The sequence below is a fragment of the Bufo gargarizans genome, chromosome 6 (genome assembly GCF_014858855.1).
Source record: "Bufo gargarizans isolate SCDJY-AF-19 chromosome 6, ASM1485885v1, whole genome shotgun sequence".
Classification (NCBI taxonomy): domain Eukaryota; kingdom Metazoa; phylum Chordata; class Amphibia; order Anura; family Bufonidae; genus Bufo; species Bufo gargarizans.
Window position 1 is genome coordinate 251534438 of NC_058085.1, and position 13716 is coordinate 251548153.

Sequence of the window (13716 nt, forward strand, 5' to 3'; positions counted from 1 at the left end):
GAGGCATTTTTGGGAGGGGGCAAGGCATCGGGTATCTGTCACTGACCATAAAAACCTAATGTTTCTCGAGTGTGCTAAGAGGTTTAATCCCCGGTAAGCCCGATGGGCTCTGTTTTTTACCCGTTTTGATTTCTCCATTACGTTCAGGCCGGGAAGTAAAAATGTGAAGGCAGACGCATTATCTCAGAGCTTCCATGCTCTTCAACCCACTGAGGCACCGCCTGAATCCATCATACCAGCAAACATCTTCTTAGCGGCTCTAACCCAGGATGTCTCGGCTCGCATTAAGGCTGAACAACATCTGGCACCGGCATTCACCCCAACAGATAAGTTGTTTGTTCCCGTACAATTTTGTCTCCAGCTGTTGGGAGAGTGTCACGAAGAATTTACTGTACGGGTGCCACAAGACATTGGTAGGGGGGGGTTACAAATTGTTGTCCCATACAGTATCACGTCTCCTTGTGGCTGCCCCAATACAGTTATACGTCTCCTTGTGGCTGCCACCATACCCTATAACTGCTCCTTGTGGCTGCCCCCATACAGTGTAATGGCTCCTTGTGGCTGCCCCCATAGAAGATAATGTCTCCGTCTGGCCACCTTCCCAATATAGAATAAGTTCAGGACAAGTTGATTGTCAAGAGGGACAAATAGCCTGAGACCCCGCTTTAGTCCTTTGAATGTTTTTTGTTGTTGTTAAATATCTCAACCCACTAGAAATAAAAATAAATAAAAAATTCTTGATTTAAAATTTGTATATTCAATTTAAAAATTATATTTTAATTACAGGTTGCTTCTGAAATTAATTTTAGAGATGGGGATTTCGAATTTATAATTAGCACCGACAATTCTTCAATTCAGGTGTAATGACCGGCAACACGCACAGGGAGGAAAAAGGGAAAGTCCTGCCCAAGGGAGAGGGAAAGGTGGTGACCCCTAACTCTCCTCGCGGCTGGCACCTGACTGCCCTGACGTCCCTAGACGGGTTCCTCCCCGTGCGGCGATCACGTGCCTAAACCCTGGCTTTCCCTGAAATGAACCCTAGATAATGAACGGGCTGGTGGGATCGCTAGTCCTCACCACTGCACTAAGAGGGAAACACCAGGGAGAGGACAGACAAACACAGACAAACACAAACACCCAGGTGGACGACAACAACTGTCCACAAAGGTCCAACAGGGATCCGGAGGGTAGCGTTCTAAAGCAACAATCAGAGAACGCAGCAACACAGCTCCAGTGGGTCAGAATAGATGTCCAGGCAGGAAGCTCTATATCTGGCAACCAGAGAAGTGTGAGAGGGGAATATAAGGAGGATTGGGAGTGCTGGACAAGGAACAGCTGAGAGAAGGAGCTACGGATCCCTGAGTGAGCCAAAAGGGTTTGCAAAGCAAACCCAGAAAGCTACAATAAGGAAACATCCCTATCTTACATAGAGCGTGCAGCCAACCGCTGCGACTTCCTGACCCCGGGTACAACGGAGTCAGGCGTGGCTCTAGACACCCTCGTGACATCAGGTTGATACTAACTACGAACTTTTGGCTTGCTATGTCCACGATGACAGCTTAAACTTGGCGGTAAAGCAAATTTCTAGTAGAATGTTAGCATGCTTTGACATGTTCACAGTAAATATTTTCTTGAATTTTTACTACCCCTATATAGGAATATTAGATTATGTCATTTTTAGTTGTCTGTACCTTTACTATTGTGTGGATTGTTTACACATATGTCTAAAGATAAATAATTGCATTCTTTACTAGGTTATATTTCAAAATAAGGACAATGAAGACGATACTGCTATAGACCATCCATTGGCTTTGCAAAACCTTGAAAATCCGTTGGTTAGTGATGACAATGCGGAATCAGAGAATGAGGTATTGCTGATTCAATAAATTAATCAAGTTTAAATCCTATTCCGCATTAGTTTTCAGTATGAACATGTATTTCATGTACGAAATGCAAAGAGTGCGATGTTCTTAATCATAAGATCTTCATTTACATTTGGGAACGCGCTGTTAGAAATAACAGGAGGAAAAAAGAACTAATAATAAGTGCAGTTTAACAACCTCTTGGAAAGATAGAGGGACAATTGGACTTCTTCAAGACCGTTACATGCTGGTATAGCTGTAGTTTAGGGTATCATTTAAATGCAAAAAGTACTGAGGCCCAGTGAAATTTAGTCAGGAAAAAAACATTTTAATTTTCCTAACAAAAATGGCCACTGCATCAACAAATTCACTTAATGTACATAAAGTCGGGACCGCGCGTGTCATAAATAAAAGGTATAAAACAGAATTTTTTCTTTTTCTTCCTCCCTTCAAAAAGTAACCGAGGTCTGCAGATCTCCTATTAATGGATATCCTGCAACTTACAAAGAAAAACAATAGGGTAGATCCGTATGGTTGTTCTGCCCTGTGGTACACAGGTTGTACTTACACGGCACTCCTTCAATATCGCGCGTATCACAGGTTTCCTCTGCAGTTTAGTTGGTTCTCCGCAGGGAAGGTGCACGTTCACACACTGCTACACAGGGTTCAACCACGGTCTTGATTACAGCATACGCCTGGTGAATCTACTGGGATTCCCAACTTCTTTGAATTCACAATTTTCTGTGGATACAAGTTGCTCCCACCATAGTGAAGCTCCGATAGCTATTTTAAAAAGGTTTATTAGTACATACTTACAAACATGCACTTAAAATCGCATAAAAATCCCAGCATCTTTACTCCTTGCCCGACCCAGGTTTTGCTCCTTGAGCTTCGTCAGGGGCACACATCATCTATCCCTCCCCCTTCTCTTTTATTTGGTAGGTAAGCATTAAACGAGCACCTGATGTGTTGCTCTAAACGCCTCCTCTATTTTCTCTACCATTTAACCCTGTGCTTGTATCCATTAGTTCTCAATGGGGAAATACCGCAGTGCTCTTAATCCTAATTCACATGGGGATGGTTGTATCATAAACTTCTATCGTTTTTTTAAATTATTTTAAAACAGCTTGGAGATCAAAATCTACATTCAAGCCCCCCGGTTGCAATGTACTTAGTTCATATATCCACCTACTTTCTTTTTTATTGATTTTTATCTAAAAAGCTACCTCCTCTCCAATGGTTTTGTACCAGTTCTACCCCCATAAATTTTAATCCCTCGATTTTTTTGATGGTATTTTTTATAGTGCGCCGAGACGTAATGGCTTTCGAGCCCCTTCTTGATGTTCCTTATGTGCTCCTGTATTTCGGACCTTGAGGGGTCTGATAGTACGTACTGGAGGCCATGATCTATGTAAAGAAATCAGGACCACCTGGGAAGTCTTATCCCTGGAGAGATTTCTAGCAGAGGGTAAGATCCCAGAGGGTCTGCGATGGCAGCTTCCCCTAAATACGGAGGACAGTAGTGATATGGATGAATGGGAAAAATTAATGAACCATTGTGGGTTGAAAGCTATGGAGTTTATTATAAAAATACGCAGAAATAAACTAAAGAACATAAGTCAGAACATAGAAAAATTACAAGAAAAACGAAAACCTTTTAAAAAAGAGTATATTAAGTGAAGTGAAAAATGCCAAACCAATATCATAGGGATAGATAAAGAAATAAAAGAGAAAAAACGGAATAAATATCGAAAAACGTGTGAAGAATATGAGATGAAAATAATCTACAAGTGGAGATTTAGGCCTGAAATAAATAGGAATGCAAATAAAACAGAACAGGGAGATCATAAAGAGACCGAGGAAAAGAACATTAGTGTGAATGTTAGACCATACAGCTATTCCAGACATCGGTGGGAAGAATGGGACCAAATTCGAAAAAATGAAAATAGCGGGGACTTTTTGACCAACACATGGGGTTCGCAGCGTTATAACAACAATTACAATGGGGATGGAAGGGGTAATAATTATTACCAGTGGTCGAGTGCCAGGAGACCATACCAGCAATATGGGCGTCCATATAGAAATGAAAACCCATATAGATTTGTAAGAGAAGATATAACAAAGAAACAAGAAACTATAGTGTGACAGACAAATAATAGGAACCACATGATAAAACGCAGGAAGGAGAAATGCTAGACAAACAGAATTTTCCGCACCAGGCAATCAAAGGCATACAGAGGGAAGAGCAGGCAAAACCACAGAGTCCAGGAAAGGTACGACAAAACCACGCAAAATACCAACACACCTCAAAAAAGATTTGTAGAGGAAAAAGAGGGGGGGGGGAAACACAGGATAAAACACAAACTGCGAACAAAAAAAGCAAGGTGTGAATGATGGGATATTTAATCTCAGCAAACACACCTTGTCAGAAACTGAAAAGGCTGTGTTGAGAAAAGTACTAAAATTTGCGCCATCGAAGAACCTTAATAAGTTTGATACCTTTGTTGATATACACAAATATATTAAAAAACTAAACATAGCCAAATTTTTTCTAGGGAAAGAGCAAGCTACTAACCTCAATAATGCGGAGCAGAAGAAAGAATATATACATACAGACCTAAAAGAAAAATCTAAATTTTATCCAAAAAATAACAAATGCCTAGACGCTTTCAAGAGAAGCATCCTGAACGATCTAGAAAAAATAAAACCAAAAAATAAAGGAGGTAATCTGACCAAAAAAGAAAGAGATGCACTTAAGATGTTACAAGATAATCAAAATATAATAATAAAGCCCGCAGATAAAGGGGGGGGGGGGGGGCTAGTGGTGATGAATGTTGAGGACTATGAAGCAGAGGTATTGAGACAGTTGAAAGATACAAAAATGTATGCTATGTTGAAAAAAGACCCTCTTCCAGAATACAGGACCAAATTACAAGAATTAATCAAATATGGAAGTGACAAAGGTATACTTAAATAAGTATACTTATAATAAAAAGGAAACAGAATATCTGAATATAAAAGAACCGATGACCCCAATTGTCTATGTGCTACCGAAGATCCACAAAAGTCTGACCAACCCCCCAGGCAGACCTACAGTATCAGGGATTAATTCCCTGACTAGTAGGATCACGGAGTACATAGACAATTTTTTACAGAAATATGTACCCCTGGCCCCGTCATTTCTAAAGGATAGTGGTTGTGTGGTGAAAATGATTAAAGACCTACAGGTGGTCAAGGAGAATACGTGGATGGCTACCATCGACGTATCCTCCTTGTATACTATCATACCTAAAAATAAAGGACTACAAGCTATAAAAGACACCCTGTATGATGACCCTGATATGACAAAAATGCAAGCAGATTTTGTTGTACGTTGTGTAGAATTCTGCTTAGACCATAACTATTTTTGGTTTAAGGGCCATTTCTACCTTCAGAAGGTCGGAACGGAAATTCGCCCCCAGTTTCGCGAATATTTTTATGACCAAGTGGGAAAAATATTATATTGACCCTAGGGTGAATAAATGCGGTAAAAGTGGGACACTAAAAATCTGGAAAAGGTATATCGATGATTGCCTGGTTATATGGGAAGGAGAAAAAAATCAATTAGAAACTTTTATTGGGGGCCTAGAAAATCAAGAATGAAACCTCAGTTTCACTAGCACTGTCAGTGCGGTTTCGGTGGATTTTTTGGACCTAACTATATATATATATATATATATATATATATATATATATATATATATATATATATATATATACTTCAAAACTAAGACCTTTTTTAAGCCCACCAATGTCAATGGTTATATAGATCTAACCAGCTGCCATTACGCCCCTTGGCTTCAAAATATACTCAGGGGACAGGTCCAGAGAATCCACCGCAACTGCTCTGACACTGCTATGTTTAAAGAACAAAGCAAAATAATAAAAGAACGCTTTCTAGAAAAAGGATATGAGAATGAAAAATTGGAAAGATGCATAATAGACACAATAAAACAAAGAGAGGAGACCCCAAATAACCTGAAAATAGAGAAGAAAACAATAGATTTCCGTTTCTCCTTTATAACCCAGTTCACACAATGCTCTGGGGAACTAAAAAACGCAATAAAAAAAAAACTGGCCCATTTTGAGAAATGATCCAATACTTGGACCCGTAATTACCGCACAACCACTGATGCTCTATAAGAGAGCACCCAATTTACATAATAGATTAGTACATAGTGCTATTCGACCAGACATGGCCATAGTGCTATTCGACTTGACATGGCCAAGATAAGAAAGGCTGAAAGACGACCACCACTGAACTAGACACACAAGCTGAAACGTCAAGACTGGGCCAAGAAATATCTCAAGACTGATTTTCCTAAGGTTTTATGGACTGATGAAATGAGAGTGAGTCTTGATGGGCCAGATGGCTGGATTGGTAAAGGGCAGAGAGCTCCAGTCCGACTCAGACGCCAGCAAGGTGGAGGTGGAGTACTGGTTTGGGCTGGTATCATCAAAGATGAGCTTGTGGGGCCTTTTCGGGTTGAGGATGGAGTCAAGCTAAACTCCCAGTCTTACTGGAAGTCACCTTCTTCAAGCAGTAAAAAAGAAAAAACAATTTTAACTGGTGTGGATTTTGCATTGCCTGCAAAAACAGAAAAAGAACAGAGAGAATACATAGCAGTACCACAGTAAATAGTGTGGTGAAAGGAAAACAACTGGAGGTATTGGGAGAGATGACATGCCATAGTAAAGGGGTCGTTTATGTACTGGAGTGCCCATGTGGCCTCCAGTACGTAGGATGTACTCTCAGACCCCTCAAGGTCCGAATACAGGAGCACATAAGGAACATCAAGAAGGGGCTCAAAAGCCATGGCGTCTCGGTGCACTATAAAAAAATACCATCAAAAAAATCCAGAGGGATTAAAATTTATGGGGGTAGAACTGGTACAAAACCATTGGAGAGCAGGTCGCTTTTTAGATAAAATCAATAAAAAAGAAAGTAGGTGGATATATGAACTAAGTACATTGCAACCGGGGGGCTTGAATGTAGATTTTGATCTCCAAGCTGTTTTAAAAAAATTTTAAAAAACTATACACTACGTGCAGAATTATTAGGCAAATGAGTATTTTGACCACATCATCCTCTTTATGCATGTTGTCTTACTCCAAGCTGTATAGGCTCGAAAGCCTACTACCAATTAAGCATATTAGGTGATGTGCATCTCTGTAATGAGAAGGGGTGTGGTCTAATGACATCAACACCCTATATCAGGTGTGCATAATTATTAGGCAACTTCCTTTCCTTTGGCAAAATGGGTCAAAAGAAGGACTTGACAGGCTCAGAAAAGTCAAAAATAGTGAGATATCTTGCAGAGGGATGCAGCACTCTTAAAATTGCAAAGCTTCTGAAGCGTGATCATCGAACAATCAAGCGTTTCATTCAAAATAGTCAACAGGGTCGCAAGAAGCGTGTGGAAAAACCAAGGCGCAAAATAACTGCCCATGAACTGAGAAAAGTCAAGCGTGCAGCTGCCAAGATGCCACTTGCCACCAGTTTGGCCATATTTCAGAGCTGCAACATCACTGGAGTGCCCAAAAGCACAAGGTGTGCAATACTCAGAGACATGGCCAAGATAAGAAAGGCTGAAAGACGACCACCACTGAACTAGACACACAAGCTGAAACGTCAAGACTGGGCCAAGAAATATCTCAAGACTGATTTTTCTAAGGTTTTATGGACTGATGAAATGAGAGTGAGTCTTGATGGGCCAGATGGCTGGATTGGTAAAGGGCAGAGAGCTCCAGTCCGACTCAGACGCCAGCAAGGTGGAGGTGGAGTACTGGTTTGGGCTGGTATCATCAAAGATGAGCTTGTGGGGCCTTTTCGGGTTGAGGATGGAGTCAAGCTAAACTCCCAGTCCTACTGGAAGTCACCTTCTTCAAGCAGTGGTACAGGAGAAGTCTGCATCCTTCAAGAAAAACATGATTTTCATGCAGGACAATGCTCCATCACACGCGTCCAAGTACTTCACAGCGTGGCTGGCAAGAAAGGGTATAAAAGAAAATCTAATGACACGGCCTCCTTGTTCACCTGATCTGAACCCCATTGAGAACCTGTGGTCCATCATCAAATGTGAGATTTACAAGGAGGGAAAACAGTACACCTCTCTGAACAGTGTCTGGGAGGCTGTGGTTGCTGCTGCACGCAATGTTGATGGTGAACAGATCAAAACACTGACAGAATCCATGGATGGCAGGCTTTTGAGTGTCCTTGCAAAGAAAGGTGGCTATATTGGTCACTGATCTGTTTTTGTTTTTTGAATGTATATTTGTGAATGTTGAGATGTTATATTGGTTTCACTGGTAAAAATAAATAATTGAAATGGGTATATATTTGTTTTTTATTAAGTTGCCTAATAATTATGCACAGTAATAGTCACCTGCACACACAGATATCCCCCTAAAATAGCTAAAACTAAAAACAAACTAAAAACTACTTCCAAAAATATTCAGCTTTGATATTAATGAGTTTTTTGGGTTCATTGAGAACATGGTTGTTGTTCAATAATAAAATTAATCCTCAAAAATACAACTTGCCTAATAATTCTGCACTCCCTGTAGAAGTGTATGATACAACCATCCCCATGTGAATTAGGATTAAGAGCACTGCGGTATTTCCCCATTGAGAACTAATGGATACAAGCACAGGGTTAAATGGTAGAGAAAATAGAGGAGGCGTTTAGAGCAACACATCAGGTGCTCGTTTAATGCTTACCTGCCAAATAAAAGAGAAGGGGGAGGGATAGATGATGTGTGCCCCTGACGAAGCTCAAGGAGCGAAACCTGGGTTGGGCAAGGAGTAAAGACGCTGGGATTTTTATGCGATTTTTAAGTGCATGTTTGTAAGTATGTACTAATAAACCTTTTTAAAATAGCTATCGGAGCTTCACTATGGTGGGAGCAACTTGTATCCACAGAAAATTGTGAATTCAAAGAAGTTGGGAATCCCAGTAGATTCACCAGGCGTATGCTGTAATCAAGACCGTGGTTGAACCCTGTGTAGCAGTGTGTGAACGTGCACCTTCCCTGCGGAGAACCAACTAAACTGCAGAGGAAACCTGTGATACGCGCGATATTGAAGGAGTGCCGTGTAAGTACAACCTGTGTACCACAGGGCAGAACAACCATACGGATCTACCCTATTGTTTTTCTTTGTAAGTTGCAGGATATCCATTAATAGGAGATCTGCAGACCTCGGCTACTTTTTGAAGGGAGGAAGAAAAAGAAAAAATTCTGTTTTATACCTTTTATTATGACACGCGCGGTCCGGACTTTTTATGTACATTCCTTGAAAGTGTAATTTACCCCACAACACTCCACGGACCTGTAGCATTTTGTGGACTGGTGATTAAGTACATTCTTTTACTGCAACAAATTCACTTAGTTAGTACAATCGTAGCCTTCTCTTCTGCCCACTAGAATTATATGTATTTTGAAATATGCCGATAATCAAGCAGTGTTGATGTGATTATAATAATCATTTCTAATCAGACAGAATCCAGCAGGGCTTCCCTTTTTTTGCATAAAGTAATTGGTATAGAATAATAATATACATGGAAGGAATGCTGTAGCGGTAGTCAAATTGTTTTACTGTGTCCATTTTTACTTTGAATTTTATATTTCTTGGCCACGTTATAATCATTTGTATAATAGGCATCATACAAGGTAATATAATAAACGTTGTACTATGTGTCCCATCCAATTATGTATTAAATGTATACATACATTTTATTAATTTCTTCTATATATTTTTTTTCAAATACTCTACAGATGCTTCCGAGAGAATGTTTTCAGACAAATCCATTATTGAGCAAAAATTCACATTACAGAGTTTTTACGCTGGAGCAGACAGAAGATAGAACTGAACTGTTAAATTGGTGTACCTGTTCAAATTGTACATTGATGCCGACAAAATTAGAGTCTATATGCTGTAAAGAAATATCCAATGCTGAAACATACATAGGCGATTTCACATGTATAATTGAACATGAGTTTTTCAACATTTTCTGTGAGCGTGATGAGACTGCCAATATTGTTCTAAGGACAATTGGACAAGTTCTAAATACACCTCCGGAAAAGCATGTCAACAGGTGACTATATTTTTTCATGTATTTAGTTTTTCTTGTCTTTGTTTTATTTCCAACAAGTCTGAATTTTGGCCCAACAACGTTGGTAATCTTAGTGATGTCCATATACGTTTTTTGTAAATTCAATTTTCCATTTATTTTATAAAAGTACACACCGATAAGAATTATCCTGAACGTTTCTATCGATGAAGTTAATAGGAGCTTTTTTTTTATTAACAATAATCTACCCTTAAAAAGAAAATGCAGAGCACTTCAAAGCCTCTTGTTCTTATAAGCCCCCACGGCCTCGTATTAGCTCTGTATCTTATCATGTGTCCCTTAGCCTCGACCTATCATCAAAACGTTATTATTCAGTGTTGGCTTTTTACGGTAGGGACTCCTATTGGAAGTGACGCTGCCACCGTGTAACTTGGGTGTGTGGGCGGTGGGTGGTCTGAAGGCTAGCCCGTGACCACTGCCACCAATGGGGGATGGAGGGAGGTTCGATTGAGGTCGCACTGAGCAAACATTGAGCCTACATTCCCATCACCCACTCTGATAGGTCTGCAATCCTTGCAATTAACCCCTCCCTTGCCGCATTCAAGAGATTATTTGCTTTTAACATGGCGTTCTGTACCAAGTCTTGTTCTGTGAATGTTAGTCTCAGCGGAGACAGGATTCATGTACCGGCCGTGCCCTTTAAAATGTCTGGTATCTGAACATCCAAGAGTAACATGTCTATTTCCACCATGCCCTTATATAGACAGTTAGCTATAAGTTGTTTTTGCATTCTGGTAGTAGTATCTTTTCAACAGCCTGAGGGCACACTGGAATCGATGATCCGTATTCTTTCTAGCTTACAGTTCCGTCATTGTGTATCTATGCAATAAAATTTTTATTGACTGACAGATTGACCAGAGAAAACTGATCCATACCCATTGAATGGTATCTGGGGTCATGATGGATCCGTTCAGGCCAGCATGCCATTAAGGCAAGAATACCCAATTCTGCGGTATATTCTTCTTTCAAAAAATGTAATTCCAGTGAAGGAACCACTAAGATTACTGACCTGTATTATATAGTGAAAAAGCGGCATTTAGAAAATTGCTTATAATTTTAAGGTGATAGAGCACCGAAGATGGAACTCTATGCAGGAAACCATAACCAAAACTGTGAAAGGTCTATGAGCGATTTTCATGAGGTTGCATTTTGTTTGTATGTTGCTATTTTATTTTGATACTAATAAATATAATTTTTTTAACCACATATTTCTAGATTGAAAAGAGAGGCTGCTTATCGGTCGTTCACTGCATGGAATCATGGATATTTGGGCATCGGCGACCGTCGACTGAATCCATCATGTGTTGTGAATAGTGTTCGTAATTCCTTTCCTGACCCAGATGAAGAGTACATGGGTTTCAAACAACATAGCGATAGCCCAGCGGAGTTTATGGCTTTTGAATAAATGAATTAAATATTGTTCAAATTGTAATTTATTCTGATTATACATTGTATGTTAGAAAAAGCCATGTTTATATCATAATATTTATATTTACTTCATTCTTATTCTCTGCCTTCTTTATAATTATTACATGGCTAATACTGTACTATGTCTTAGCTTCCAGAAATTTTCATAGTATGAATAACACAAAATGTTTTACACTAAGAAAAAAAAAAAAGTTCAGAGTCAATTTTTTTTATAATTTTTTTTATTAAAACATGCGAGTTCATTATTTTATTTAAAACTTTTTTAAACTGTTGAAAAATTCAATAAAAATAACATAAGATACAGCCTGTGTTGCACATCGAGCTCCATTCCCTTTACTATTATCCCCTATCTCATCTTTTATCTTAGGGGTCTTGGTTGTCGTGTTTGTCTCCTTCTCTTAGGGCGGCTTCACACGAACGTGTGAAGCCCATGCCCGTGCTGTGGACGGCAAATTGCGGTCCAGAATGGCCGGGCACCTACTGTTTGGCTGCCGCAAGGGTGTCACAGCCCCATTCACTTGAATGGGTCCGCGATCCCTCCGTTCCGCAAAAAGAGATTATGCTCTATCTTTTTGCGGTGCAGAAGGACAGAACGGAACACCGGAAAACACTATGTAGTGCTTCTGTAGTGTTCTGTTCCGTCGTTCCATTCCGCATCTCCGGAGTTTGAGGACGCATTGAAATGAATAGATCCGCATCCGTGATGCGTAAAGGCAACGGAACATTCCCCGTGTATTGCGGATCCACAAATGCGGTCCACAATACGGGCACTTAGCTCCTGCGCCCGTGTTAAAACGCCCTTAGGCTGTGATGCTGACAAATCGCAGTGCAGAGTTCAGCCTGGGATAAAAACTAAAAACCCCAACTTGTGATTTTAGCTCTGCTTTTAGACAACGAAACAGACTGGAAGATAAAGACACCAAGGATAACAATGGGAGACTCCTCCTTGTACAACATGGTCCCCTAGTATAATAGAGGACATAGTGTCATAAAAGAGCGTTGGCTTGGGACAGAACATAAATGTAAGGGAGATCCATGATCATCGCACGCTCTTTTTGTATATTAGACTTAAAAATAAATTTTAATTTATACATATCTTATTGTAACACCGAAAAAATATCATTTTTTTAATTATAGAGATGAATTCCTCCTTCAAGATTAGAACATGGACTGTTACAAAAATAATAATATTAATGCACACTCACAAAACGTGTTTGTGCCAGTTATTTTAAGAGATAGAGTCTAACGTATTTTTCTAATAAGATAAAACACATTTTTCTGAAAAATTCTAAAGTAACAGACTGTAAATATGGCTGATGGACATATCAATTTAAGTATTATTACCCAATGCCAAACCGTTTTTAGTGTTTATTGTGAAATAAATAACATTTTTACAAATTCTCTTGAGTGGATAATACTTTTTACAGCTGTTCAACCTTGATTGAGACTATCCAAATCAACCTGTATATAATATGTTTTAAAATGTTATGGGCTTGGCTTTGATATATATGTAAAAGTGGAAGTAATTATATCAGAGTGATTAGTAAAATGAATTTTTTATTGTTTTTAGAAAAGCTAATGAAATTCAACATGTCCACTAGCGGTGTCCTGTTAAAAAAAAAAAATAGAAAAACGTTTAGTTATAATTAAATTTGGATTTTCAATATCAACTTTTTGAAAAAGCACTTACCAAAATAATAACTGTTACTCTATTGATCCCTGATAATGATTTATGTTATACAGTAGGGGTTTCTGTCGCTCTGTATCGACTGATTTATTGTTTTTTTTATGTCTTCCTTAGTTGGTTTTATTAGGTGGAGCTTTGGAGCTCTAGACTGCCATTCTGAGCTTTGTGTTCCTTTGCATATTTTTAGCACATCCACCATAATGTCTTCCATAAAAGCAACAGAGATTTTTTCGGAAATGTTGTGAGCAATCCTACGTGTATTGCCTTTTGGAAAAAGAATTCTAGTGCGCTTGGCACCCTCTTCTTCTGTATTTTTTCTAGCTACCTTGATAGCAGCTTGTGGTCTGGCCACATTGTGGTTGTGGGTCAGTGCAGCGAGTTGGGTTCTTGCATCTGTGCCAAAATGGATCCACTTGGAACAAAATTTTAGTGCCAAACTATGAAAATTTTCTAATTGTCCCGTGTGGCAATTGTAAATCAAATGTGGCAAGTCTTTCTGTATTAAATCACTGGTTACAATTTTCTTAATGATTTTATAAGCAGGATTTTCTTTGGAAATCCAAAATAT

At 39.3% G+C, this 13716-nt stretch overlaps 1 long non-coding RNA gene across 1 annotated transcript; it reads left to right on the forward strand.

Moving 5' to 3' along the window:
- Nucleotides 1–1397: 1397 nt before the first annotated feature.
- On the forward strand, nt 1398–12755 carry LOC122941210. The gene is made up of 3 exons (XR_006390426.1): nt 1398–1868; nt 9678–9997; nt 11249–12755. It is a non-coding gene; the product is annotated as an uncharacterized LOC122941210 (long non-coding RNA).
- The last annotated feature ends 961 nt before the right edge of the window (nt 12756–13716 follow it).